Source organism: Ruditapes philippinarum, unplaced genomic scaffold (assembly GCF_026571515.1).
Source record: "Ruditapes philippinarum isolate M1 unplaced genomic scaffold, ASM2657151v2 ctg1357_1_1_1_1, whole genome shotgun sequence".
Taxonomy (NCBI): domain Eukaryota; kingdom Metazoa; phylum Mollusca; class Bivalvia; order Venerida; family Veneridae; genus Ruditapes; species Ruditapes philippinarum.
Window position 1 is genome coordinate 48,490 of NW_026865508.1, and position 14,202 is coordinate 62,691.

At 31.5% G+C, this 14,202-nt stretch overlaps 1 protein-coding gene across 4 annotated transcripts in view; it reads left to right on the plus strand.

Moving 5' to 3' along the window:
* Nucleotides 1-14,202, plus strand: part of LOC132729396 (hephaestin-like protein) — a 108,805-nt gene that overhangs the window by 23,944 nt on the left and 70,659 nt on the right. For 3 of the 4 annotated variants that reach the window (XM_060715161.1, XM_060715160.1, XM_060715158.1), the window contains exon 16: nt 1,727-3,226. The exons of the other annotated variant lie outside the window; for it this stretch is intronic. The gene's annotated coding sequence lies outside the window, so the exon portion shown is untranslated. Of the gene's footprint in view, nt 1-1,726; nt 3,227-14,202 lie in introns of those variants that run through there. 4 annotated transcript variants of the gene reach the window in all.

Sequence of the window (14,202 nt, forward strand, 5' to 3'; positions counted from 1 at the left end):
AATGTATTTCGCTGAAATGTTTCTGTTGTCATATTCTAAGGTCAAACAAGGTTCAATTTTTTTAAAACAATTAGTCTTCAATCTTCCTATCTATATACTCAATATATGTATCTTTAGCACGATCCTTTAAACTATCATTTGTAATGTTTTTCTCAAGATAGAAAGTTTTCAATGATGTGGGTGCATAGAAAAAAATCTTTTTTATTGCCACATATTAAAAGTAAATTAGGCTCGAGCAGAGTCCATCAATTTAATGTGATTTGCCGTTATAAAATATTAAGAAAAATCTTATGTCTATGAACTCAACAGTGATTGACGATTGCGAGAGGCGGCGTGGACAAGTGATTAACACGTCGGGCTAGTAATCTAAGGATTGCTGGCTGTGTGGGTTTAAACCTTCGTCAGGGGCAAACTGTTTTTCCATGAGCAAGAAACTTTACCTCTTTGCTTTGTATAGGGTTTTTTTTCTCGGGGGCTTTTTCAATTTAAAATTTTGGGGAAAAAAATGACCCTTTGGGGAACAAATTAAACACCCAAAAAATTTTCAAAAAGAAATTGGGGGGGACTCGGGTTTTTATTTGGGGTCTGTACATGAGGCCCATAGCTTCTAAAAACAAAAATGAACTAAAATGAATTAGTTTAAATTGGGTTTTACTAAAAGTGAAATGACACAAAAATTTTAGGGTTACATGCAAAAAAACATAGAAAATTTAGTGTGCAAGTTGGTCTTAAGTAGTGAATCTTATTTTGTCCTGTAACTGCGTGTCAGTTACATCTATCGCAGTAATATCTTTTCTATCTAAAGAAAATATTACAAATGATAGTTTGGCGCCTCAATTTTGTATAAAAGTACGCAAAGAATAAAGAAATTAGTAAAACATTGTTCTTGATTTTTTATCCGAATGTAAGCCACTAAGTCATTAATCGCACAGAACATTTAAAATATTACTTGAATCTTGAATCTTTTTACATTTCCTAAAATGTTAGTACATCTTTTTTAAGTTTGATTTTATTGAAATATTTTGACTCACCTGGAGGCATGTAGCTTTAAAGCGTTACTGCCATCAAATAACATTTCTTCAAACAACGAAAACATTTTCTCTTCGACTAGACTCGTTTGGGGCCCTGTAACATAATTTAACACCGGGTAGATATTTTGCGTGCGCGACCCTTAGAAATGAATGTCTATTTGTATAACACAAAATCCCTTTATTTGTTTCAAACTTGAGATATTTTATCATTTTCATGAATTATTCTGTACGTTTCACTTTTAACCCACAAAAAATAATGTAACTAGAGAAACTAATCCAAAATTACCAGAAAAAAACAGTAAGTTCAGAGCAATGAACCTTTCTTTCTTTGCGTAATATGAATATAACAACACACTTTATAACCTACCTGCTGATAACAGTAATTTTTAGATTTCTGTCATCACTGCAGCAATATCTCAGCAATGGCGTGATCCCTATAGCTGTCATTTCCATACATCATCTCAGTAACGTATCTTAGGTACCTTGGCTGCGTTTCTTCAACACTTGAACCATTCTACGTTTCTGCGAGATATTGATTCGAGGAGCTAATACAAATTCTTAATTAATTTGCTTGTAAAATCGTTAGTACCGTTCATGTCAGTAGCCTTTAAAGAAAATTTACCTAACCTTTGAGATAGAGAAAGATATATTTATAACTACTTGTATATACTATAGATACATTTGTTCTTTTTCAGGATGGAAATTTGATGATGATTTCCAGTCAGTCATATATTTGCTATAAACCATTTTTCTTTCGTTTAAAACTCTACTTTTATGTTAATTTTACCAACTCTCATGGACCTTACGCAGGAAGCGCAATAACTGTATATATTATATAAAAAATATGTTATGTAAAATCAGTTGATGTATCTCATATTTTACCATGGTGGTTATGTCCCTTTGTTTGCTTTACTCTTAATTTATGTTTTTTTATAACGTACGTTGTTAGATTGAAGTTTATTTTATGTATGTTTCGTTTAGTAAGCCGTGATGCACCGTATACAGCTTATGAAGCGAACGCATAACAGAAAAGTACCAAATTACATTTATATAAGGCATCAGGTAATAATATACGTTGATTAAAAACGTACATGTATACACAGCTCACGGTCAGTTATGTATTCGTAAGTTGACAATGTATACAGTTTACGTATACTTACGTACACGTATACATTGAATATGTTTAGGTCAGTAGATCAAAGGTTCAAGTTCACTTTAACCATTGCTGCAGTCTTCATATTAAGCTTTGATGTTTGTCAGAAAGGTTAGTGATGATCAGAAAATTACCCTTAGTGTTTCTTTTGTTGTAAAAGTCACGGTTGTGACCGTACTCTTTGTCGTAGAAGCTCCTGTCGATGTTGGAGTCGTAGGTTTACTATAAGTCGAAGAAGTCGTATTCTAAGTCGAAGTCGTCGTCTAATATAACGACTTGTAGTCGTAAAAGTCGACATAGTCAAAGGCGTGTCTGTAGTCGTCGGCATAGTTTGGTAAGTCATTATCTTGGTAGTTGTCGTAGTCCTTTTCCTTTGGAAAAGTCGTAGCTGTACGTTGTCGTCGTAGTCTACTTCAAAGCTGAACTCGTAGTTGTAAAAGGTAGACATAGTAGTGATAGTAGTAGTGTAGCTGTACTCGTGAACATCAAAGTAGAAATCCTCATTCTAGTGGTCATAGTCATTGTCGTTGTCGTAGATGTCGTATACGTAAATGTGATCGCACTCGTAGTCGTTTCCTTGAGGACATAATGATGATTACCGATTGGCTACCTAAAGACGGCGGTATGCAGCATCTTCACGTATACAGGTAGCAGTAAGCTATATTTGGATTAAGCTGTCTACGATGTTATAATGATCGAACTATACAACTCAAGAGTAAGCTTAATACATCGTAAGCTGTATACGGCGCAAAACAGCTTCTATGGAATAAACATTGTCTGTAATACTGCAGATGCTCTTCAAATGTGAAACATTAAACTTGTTCAGATAATATTTTTGATGCATCTAAATTAGTCAATATCATATGACATAATTCTGTTTAACAAATATTTTAGTTTGTACATACATCTACAAAACTGTATATTGTTTTTTTTGTTTGTTGTTGTTTTGGTCTATGGATACTTTACAAGCTATTCCACTTTATTGTATATATTGATATTATATCAGTGTGCATTATGTTAAGATTATTTTATTTCAATAAAGTGGTCGTAAGTTTTTCGAGTTATTTTGTTTATTTGAAATCAGTTATGCTCCTGAGACTAAAATAGTGAGAAACTGGCATTTATTCATGCTGGAAAGTCCGACAAAAAGTAATATTGAACAGCTGAACAACATAATAGACATGGGTTAAATGTCAAGCCAAGAAAAGAAATACTAAACGTGTGTCCGATTACATACATATAGTTAAGTTAATTTTGAATATATTGAACACGGCGCTGAGAGTCAATATTTTAAGTAATTATGTTCAAGTTTGACCATGTAAAATATCGATGACTCTTAACTTTTATGATACATTATTGTATTACCATTATAATTATCGTATATATAACATTAACATTAAAGAGAAGAAGCGGCCAAGAAGTAACGGTGTATATGTCACTCGTATTTTGGATCTTTGGTCACAGGCTAAGTAAAAATGGTCTTTATTAGGTTTTCACCAATCTCACTATAAAATCATTCTATAGTGATTAAGTGGACACACATTTTGTGACCATTGTCACAGTGACAAAGCTGTTTGTCCTGATTCAATATTCACAGTTGATCATGGCGAAACAAAGTTCCAAATCTGAAGACTTAAACAGAACAGAACAGAACTTTTATTGTTGTGATCCTATAACATAATCTACTAAACTACAACCTCTATGACCGACAAATGTATATTGACCCTTTAAATTGTCATTTCCTACCCGACCATTTAAGATGCTTAAAGATCATGTATGTTTTGTAATTGAGATTGCATACCACTCTTCATTGAATTATATATAGGTATGTAATTATGCAAATTTGTCAATTTTCAAACATGGAAAAATATGTAAAATATGTATTGCAAATATTTGTACATATTTAAGGTAATCATTAAATTATATGCATTCATTTTTTTTTGGAAAAATTGACTTAGAATTTATAAAAAACTAAATTCTAATTACCTCCCTTTATTTACATGAAATATTAAATTTATAAATAATGTTTTTTGAAACTTACAATATCGATAAATCTTAATTTGAGCATCATAATTTGTATATAAAACCATAAAAATAATGTGTTACAGGATCTTTAAAGCAAGTGGCCGTAGGCCACTAAATGGTAAAGCTATTTGTGTGTGAAGCCGACACTTTGAGATATTAGGAGTTCAAAATCAATAAGAGTCATTTGCAGGTCTTAAAAACCTCTCCTGACTACTTTTAAAACAATTATTCCTAATCGTTCTGTAGATAATTTTTTAGACAATCTTTAAAGTAGAGTAACCTCAAAATCAATATGACAATCTGAGGCTGAAACTAAGGATTCGAGACAAAAGGGTGTACTAGTATTTGAAAATACAAGTGATGTTGTTGATGTATTTTGTTTCGTTTCAATTTATATTGATACTTCAATTCATTACCTTCTTTATTCATTAACGCCATATGAATACGACAGTGTTTCTTGAAATCGACTCTTTCTTGTTGATTTCTACTCTCAAATTTTTATCAATGTTCAAGTATCAAACAATTTTAAAACATACGTTATAATTTAAATCATCTACATACCATGAACAAGATGTCGTGTCAGATATAAATGCTGTCATTTGCACACAAGGAACCCAAACAAGTAAACAAATAATAATAATAACAATGCTGACACAAAGTACGTAGATTTATCTTATTTGTGCGCATATGCAATACTCTACTTAAATTTTTAACTCTTTGTCTTAAAAAAGATGAAATCATGTGCTGTGATTGGAATCTTGTATCTCTATACAAATTTTTAAACTACGCCTTGTAAAAATCTACGAAAAACAAGTAAAGGTTTATGTTTTAAATGTCTTTGTTTTTCTTTTTTTTGTTTTAAATCGTATATCAATCGCCTAAATATTTATTGCTAAACTAAAAGGGATTTTAAATATAACTTTTGAGATTTAAAAAAAAAAAAAAAAAAAAAATAATAATAATAATAAAAAAAAATAATAATAAAAAAAAAAATAGTTCTACAAGTCTAGGGCGAAACTTCCTGGTGTCCCATCCCAGAGATAAACACACGTTTATCTCATATCATAATAATGCCAGGTGTAACTAGCGAATTGACTAAAACTCATTGTTTCAATTGGATCATTGTATGTGCTTTGACATGAACCGCAACAATATACTAGTATACAATTTTATCCTGAATTACAACATAAAATATCACAAACAGTCAAAGGTTTCTCATATATAGTATTTTATATTTTCAAAATTCTTCTCTAAAAACACAACAAAGAAAAGTGTCATACAGTTTTTGAGACCTGATTTTGATAGCTCGCTCTTGCAGAACAATATAACGCTATTTCTATATACATGTACTAGATGTCCATGGTGAAATTAAGCATTCAATTAACAGCTGTGGTCATTTATAAACAATAAATTTTCGATTGTCATGTTTAAGTGTATGATTATCAAATAAAGAATTTATTGAATGTCTTATTTTGACAGACTCATATAGGTCTATTTTTTTAAATTTCAAATCTTTTTTAAAGCAGGACGTTTTAGTAATAGTTACTACACACGTCCAGGATTCTTACGAATGTGCATCGCATAAGGCTTTTAACAAAAAAGATGAAATGACTACATTTTTGTTGACAATGTTTTAAACTGAAGTAAACCACGTATATTGAACTGCTACTAGATTTAACATTAGATAATTTAATAACGTAATGTCACATATAGAATACGGATAATATATTTAAAATACACCTTGGTTCAGCTCGGCTTCTTGACGAATACGTATATATTTCGGAAAGACTATCCCCGAACCCTGCAGCTTAAATAGCACTTAAATGCACTGAAATATTAAACATATTAAATTCACATTGAGGGCATTAACAATTAAGCTTTTTAACCAGAGTCTGATCCATATTAATATTAATTAATTAATCATTTTTAACTGAACTTTTATTGTTATTTTTAATAAAAACAGTTGATGAAACAATGCAAATCAAAATCGTTCAATAGTATATAAATTATCTCACGAAACATATAAAAATCTATAATTTTTTTGGTTTTTAGTTATTTGACAAACTATTTTCACAACCTTGCTGTCAGCTCTTGTTGTCGGAACCAAAGTGCGCTTTTCATGGACTGATGATGATGATTATAATACTATCTGTATCGAAAGAAGGTAACACATGAAGATATACCATCGTAAAAACAAATAACATATTTTACTTATGAACAATATATTGAAACACACACACGAAACAACATCATAAAACATAACAACTATTCCATTTGAGATATAGTCCTGTAACGATCATAATTTACGTTTTTGACAAACGCTCCTTTTAGATATTAAATATCATTCATACATTTTTTGTACACATAATTCAACCAATAAACATGCATTATAAGTATATAATATAACAGAATAAAAAGAGAGTGGATGTCATATAGAGGTTCCAAGATATATAACGTGCTATGGACACATCTGCAGCTGTTTTTCTTAATTCTTAATTGTAGAAATAATTCAAAATAAGGTTGAATATCAACATGTCTCCTTATCTGTTAGTTATCATTAACATTATATTCATACATTAAGTTCAATTAAACAAATCGTTTAAGATAAAAAATGTGTTTCTGAAACCAGTATATGATTATCTTACGTTCACATTAATTCATTTAATTATTTCTGACATAAATTTGTGGTTTTTCCAAATTCCCCTTTGTTGTTCAAATTTGAAGGTATACATTTATGACATATATTTTGTAAAGTTGATACCCCATTACGTCTGAACATTTTCAGTTGTTTCATTTGATGAAATACAAAGGTTTTTAAATGCGAATTTAAATAGAATGTATGTATGTATGTATGTCATGAAAGCTTAGTTTTATATACCCCCCTTCGAAGAAGAGGGGGTATATTGTTTTGATAATGTCGGCCTGTCGGTCTGTCCGTTGGTAGACCACACGGTTTCTTCTACTTATCTTGAAAACTATTTATCACAAAGTCTTCATATTTCACATAGTGATTGGCCATAACTTAAAGATGACCCCTATTGATTTTAAGATCACTAGATCAAAGGTCAAGGTCACAGGGGTTTTAAATAACAAAATGGTTTCCGCTGATTAACTTGAAAAGTATTCATTACAAAGAACTCATATTTCACATATTGATTGGTAATTACTAGTAGATAACCCCTATTGATTTTGGGGTCACTAGGTCAAAGGTCAAGAGCCTTAAATATGTAAATGGTTTCCGCAGATTATCTTGAAAAGTATTCATTACAAAGTCTTCATATTTCACATAGTGATTGGTCATAACTAGTACATGACGCCAGTCGCTTTTGGGGTCACTGGGTCAAATGTCAAGGTCACTGGTGCCTTAAATGTCAAAATGGTTTCCGCTGATTATTTTGAAAAGTAATTATCACAAAGTCTTCAAATTTCACATTGTGATTGGCCATAACTAATAGCTGACCCCTATTGATTTTGGGGTCACTAGATCAAAGTTCAAGATCACAGGGGTCTTAAATGTCAGAACGGTTTCCGCTGATTATCTTGAAAAGTATTCATCACAAAGTTGTCATAATTCACATAATTATTAATCATAACAAGTAGGTGACCCCTATTGATTTTGGGGTCACTAGGTCAAATGTCAAGGTCACAGGGGCTTAAAATGTCAAAATGGTTTCAGCTGATTATCTTGAAAATTATTCTTCACAAAGTCTTCATATTTCACAAAGTTATTGGTCATTTTTAGTAGATGACCTTAATTGATTTTGGGATCACTAGGTCAAAGATCAAGGTCACAAGGGCCTTAAATGTCAGAATGGTTTCCGCTGATTATCTTGAAAAGTATTAATCACAAAGTCTTTATATTTCACATATTGATTGTTTATAAGTGATAGATGACCCTAGTAAAATTGGGGTCATTAAGTTTAAGGTCAAAGTCACAGGGTCCTTGAATGGTAATATAATTTACGCTTATTATCTTGGTTACCATTTATCTCCAAGTCTTCATATTTCACATAATGATTGGTCAAAACTTGTAGATGACCCCTATTGATTTTGGGATCACTAGGTGGAAGGTCAAGGTCACAGGGGCCTTTAACAGTAATACGATTTCCGCTTATTATCTGGGTTACTTTTTATCACAAAGTCTAATATTTCACATATTGATTGGTCATAACTAGTAGATGACCCCTTTTGATTTTGGGGTCACCAGGTCAAGGGTCAAGGTAACAGGGTCTTTGAATGGTAAATTGGTTTCAATTCAATATCTTGAAAGATAATAATCACAAAGTCTTCATATTTCACAAAGTGATTGGTCATAACCAACAGATGATCCTTGTTGCTTTTGGGGTCACTAGATCAAAGGTCAAGGTCACAGGGGCCTTAAGTGTCAGAATGGTTTCCGCATATTTTCTTTTTATCACAAATAAGTGAACCTTTTGATTTTGGGGTGAGTAGGTCAAAGGTAAAGTTCACAGGGTTCTTGATTGTTAGTTTGGTTTCCGCTTGTTATCTTGAAAACTATTTATCACAAAGTCTTCATATTTCTAATATTGATTGGTAATACCTATTAGATGACCCCTATTGATTGTGGGTCTCTAGTTTAAAGTTCTAGGTCACAGAGGCCTTAAATATCTCATTTTCTTGAAAACTATTTATCACAAAGTCTTCATTATTTTTCAATTTTCCATAATTGAACACTTCCATGTACCCATTTATGGCAAGTTTCTATAACAAAACTACCAATTATGTGAGTCAAGTGCTAGAAAAGGGGGCATATGTGTCGTTCAAAATTGTTGTTTTAAATCTTATTTTGCTTTAATGTTGAATTTAGAACGGTAATGGGATCAATGCGTTTGCTTGCACTGTCTACTCCTGATTGTTTCACTTTTGTATATTTCTTTTGTGCGATATCAAATATTCACTTTTTATTATTTTACTATTAAATTTGTTTCGACTAATTTAAATTGATACAAAATATAATGGAATTCTTAAAGAATAGTTTGTACTTGAACACTTTTTTTCTCCACAAAAAAGTAATGTTTAGGTCTTACGGGTAAATAATAAGAAAGTCTCATACCCTTATTGCATTAGGTTGAATAGTTCAACATATTAAATCAAAGATATTTATTTCAGGATGTGATATATTTATTTCAGGTAGTTCAGATAACTACATTGGCTTCTTTTACACAGCATGATTAACAAGTTGATGCAATCCTTCATAATACGCAATCTCAGATTCGTGTGATGTATTATTTAGTATAAGTATGAAGTATTGATATTGAGAATAGCTTAGGGTTCAATGTTCGGAAAAGAATTAAGTTTTGATATTGGAAATTTCTTCAGACATCAACAATAGAAAGTGCTGGGGCTTTGGTATTGGGAAAAAACTGAGGTTTTAATATTAGAATTTTTTTAAGATATCAACAATAGAAAGAGATTGGGGCTTTAATATTGCGGACAAATTGAGGTTTCAATTTTGGAAACATCTTAAAGATATTAACAATACAAATGGCTTGGGCTTCAATATTGGCAATAGCAAAGAGTTTTGATATTGTGAACAACTTATTTTTTTTAAAAATTTGGAACTGCCTGATGTTTTCAGATTGAAAACAGTTTGTGAAACTGCTCGGATTTATAATATTGAAAAAAATGAGGTTTTGATTTTAAAAACAGTCTGAGGATTATATATTGTGAATGGCTTGAGGTTTTGATATTGAAATTAGCTTGAACTATCCTTTAATAAGGAGAAAGCTGTTCCCATGGTTTAACTGTGAACAGCTAAGAGTTTGATACCGAGAACATAGTGATGTTTTTCAATACTGTGAATAAATAGAAATGATGAACAGCTTGAGTTAAAATAAGAACCGATTGAAGATTTGAAGACGGCCCAATAAGCCCTCGAATACTTTCATTTTTCAGGAAGACCTGAATATGCCATTGTAAGGAACAATAGCCCATGTGCTGCAACCATCGGTGTCCGGGACATCACCGCAATCATACGCCAGAGATATGCCTAGCAACATTTCGCAAACATTTTTGGTGCGACCGTATGAATTAAAATGTTTGATTTTTACGTTTTATAAGAAATAAACTTTTCATCGTCTCTTATATTCTCCTTCGAGAATTACATTTTTTTTTACAAAAGTCTGTAAGAAAAATAACTTGATTTTTAAGTTACTATAAAGTTGTTAAATAAAAGTTATGTTTCAAAAATCGCAAAAATATCATAGTTTCTAAATATGCTCCTTAAATATATTATACAATTCTGATAGAACATTAATTCATGTGTCATACGTTTCTTGAAATTGAGTTAAAAATACACCTTGGTGATTATCTCTTTCAAAAAGTGTCCATTATTTTACAGGAAAGGACTGTTTTATAACAATAGAGCTCAATTATACTTCTGCGTAACACAAGCGACTTGCCACGGAAGCTCTCAAAGAATGATCTGTCAGGAAACCAAAGAGTCCTGCAGCTTTACACGTGATAAATATTTGGTCATCGTCCTTGTATTCTAAGTCCATATTAGCTTGTGAAAACATTCCCATAAATGACTTGGTCGGGGGATTATGCGCTTAAATATCCCCTTTATTAAAAACACGTCTACTAAAATCGTGAAATGTTGAATGTTTCATTCAATAATCGAGTGAACAAATCTCAAGTCAGATGCATGGTGGTATTTGTCCATTCCCGAAAAGTAATGAACACTCGGCCCCTACGGGGCCTCATTTCCATTATTTCTCGGGAATTCCTCGGGAAAAAAAATTCTCGGGAATGGACAGAAAGTCGGCCTTTCTCCGTTATTTCAGAATCAGTATTTCTTTAAATAACAAAACATCTTTCCAAGAAGATAAATAGGAGTAAAGCATTTATAAATTTATACTTGATTTAATACGTATTGCAATTTTAAAGAAAACTATTGCCATTGAAATGTCTTTGTTTGAAATATCTAAATCAATTCAAACCTTCTGCAGTGAGCGACAAATTATGTCTAAACAGTATTGCAAGATAATCACGGTGTTTTAAGTTACGATTTTTCAAGATCTAATAATTGAATGGAATGTTTAAAAGCTAGGTAAAATAATCGTTCTTATCGTCTCGACTCACCAGTGTTCCTTTATTATTGATAACAAGATGTATACCCTCGCTTTATGACAATTTTTCTACAATTTACCGACTGCTAACCCTACATGCTTTCTTTCATCAATATGCATGTATAGACTGACTAAATATGCTATACATCACAATTGGAAGTGAGAATATATAAATACTTATGTTCAATTTAAATTGTACAACAGCAACAACAACCCCACCAACAACAACATATTTAATTGAAAAAATATGATATGCTCCTAAGCTAATTCCACAATACAAGAGTGTCTCAAAATACATACCTTTTTATCAGTTTTACAGAATAAAATCAGTTGTATTTATGGACAGAATGACGCTATGATGGCACCACGTCATACTTGCTCAAAACAATTTCTTTGTCTTTTATTACGGTTAACATTTATAGTCTAAATCGTGTTTAAAACTTAATATATATGTATTAGCAAATAAAAGTATCATAGTGTAGTGGTATGTAATAAAGTCTCAGGCAGGACAAACATCGTAAAAAACTTTAGTTGTAAAGTTAAGTAGATCTAGTTTTAATATTATTTATTTAATTTAAAATTTAATTCAACAAGCAATTATCATAGTATTGCAAGCAATCCATAAGTCCCCTACCGGTCAGAGCCCCATCAACATTCTGAAGGGCCATTGGCCATTCACTAACGTTTCAATTTTTCTCTATTTAAAGTAAATTTGTTTGAAAAGTTCTTTAAAAGCGATCACAGGAAACAGTTTTTATGAACAGACAGACAGACGGACTGAAGGACACTCTAAAGTTAATATTTGAAACATCACTGTTACAAAAATATAATATTTTTAAAAGCAAAAAAAAAAAGCAGCTCTTTTTGACTTAAATCACAAATATTGTTATATTTGCCATGTTTTAAGCCTATTTGTTGCCAAAGCAACCAATATTTTTCAAAATAGGAAGAACAGATAAGACATGCATAATCTCAAGACTGGCATCTACCCATATGTAAAGTTTCATAAAAATATTTCCCGTACTTTTTGAGTTAACACTGAATTCAGTTTATGTGTAAAATTTGCCATATTTTCAGTCTATGTGTTGCCATAGCAACCAGAATTTTCAACATAGGAAGAAATGAAAAAGACGTGCATAATCTCCAGACTGCCATCTACCCATATTACAAGTTTCATAAAGATATTTCTATTACTTTTTGCGTTAACACTGGATCCAGTTTATGTGCAAAAATTGCAATATTTTCAGTCTATTTGTTGCCATAGCAACCAGAATTTTCAACATAGGAAGAAGAGAAAAAGACGTGCATAATCTCTAGACTGCCATCTACCCATATTTCAAGTTTCATAAAAATATTTCCAGTTCTTTTCAAGTTATCACTGGATCCAGTTTATGTGTAAAATTTGCCATATTTTCAGCTTATTTGTTGCCATAGCAACCAGAATTTTCAACATAGGAAGAAAAAAATGACGTGCATAATCTCCATTTTGCAAACTTCCATATATCAAGTTTCATTAAAATATTTTCAGTACTTTTCAAGTTATTGCGGGATATAGTTTTGTGGACGGACGGACTGACGGACTGACAGACAGATGGACAGACGGACAGACAGACAGACGGACGGAGGGTAAACCTAAAGTCCCCTCCGGTAAACCGGTAGGGGACTAATAAATGGTTATTTGTTTACAACCTTGATCATTGTTCTAATTATTTGTTCAAATTAATAAGCCAAATACTTTTAAGAAAATTATATATATACATTTTATTATATACAAATTATCAGCTAAGTATCTAAAAACATGCTTAATGTATCTTCATACCCTGCAGACATTTTCACAAAAAATCTGACAGAACAGTTAATTGAAAATGCTGGGCCTCGTAGAGGCATCAGTCACATATACAATAATATATACATATAATATGGCATATCATAAATAGATATCCACGAAATATACTGATGTACTACATGGCAAATATAAATCAAAAATGAAAGTGTTACATTATGAAAATAAGCTTAGTCGTTATTAAGACATCAAATCAAATCAGAAAATGGAAAATTAAAGAAACAGCGAGGAATATCTAAAAATTTAAAAAAGACTGATATGACGGCGAAAACGTATTAACCCTTTATCTTATATATGTCAACATCATCACCCCTCTTCATCTAACATTTTAAAATCTACGAAATGAAATCTTATGGAAAAAAATAGTAACGAGTAATAGATTTACATAATTAATTTGAGAAGTTTCAAATATTTATTTTGTCAACACATGCTAACTATTTCAAATAAAACTGATTACAACAAAGAATTATGTAAAGATTATGTAAAGGTATAATATTATAATAAAATGATGCGGTATAAACATGTTAAAATGTTTAACAAAAGAAGTCGAATAATAACATAGATATAACTAGAAATGTGTCCATTGGACACGGGTAGCCCCATACTCCATTGTTTTGGTAATCTTACGCCTCTAGGTCAAATATTGTTTGGACTTCACGTGACACAAATGGAAAAGTAAAATTCTTTTATTAAGTCAAGGGCAAGAACCTTACAAATACTGAATAAATTCACAAGCACACCCCAAGGTGCATAAGTACACTTGCTAACCTATATTCTTGTAAACTTTCAGGCCTACAGGTCAAATGCTCTTTGAGCTATGCATAAACAAGATGAAAATATCTTAGTCAAGGGCAAAACCCCAGGTTCACAGCTTCACAGTGATGTTCATCATTGTTCCTGTTAAGTTGGTTGATTCTAACTCTAACACGCTAGGAACACAGACGATTAGCTAAACACAATGGTACGGTTTTTCTTAGTCTAGGAAAATTACTCTTCAAATACTGAATATATCCACAGTCAAATTCCAAGGTACACAACAACACAAGATACAACTACTGT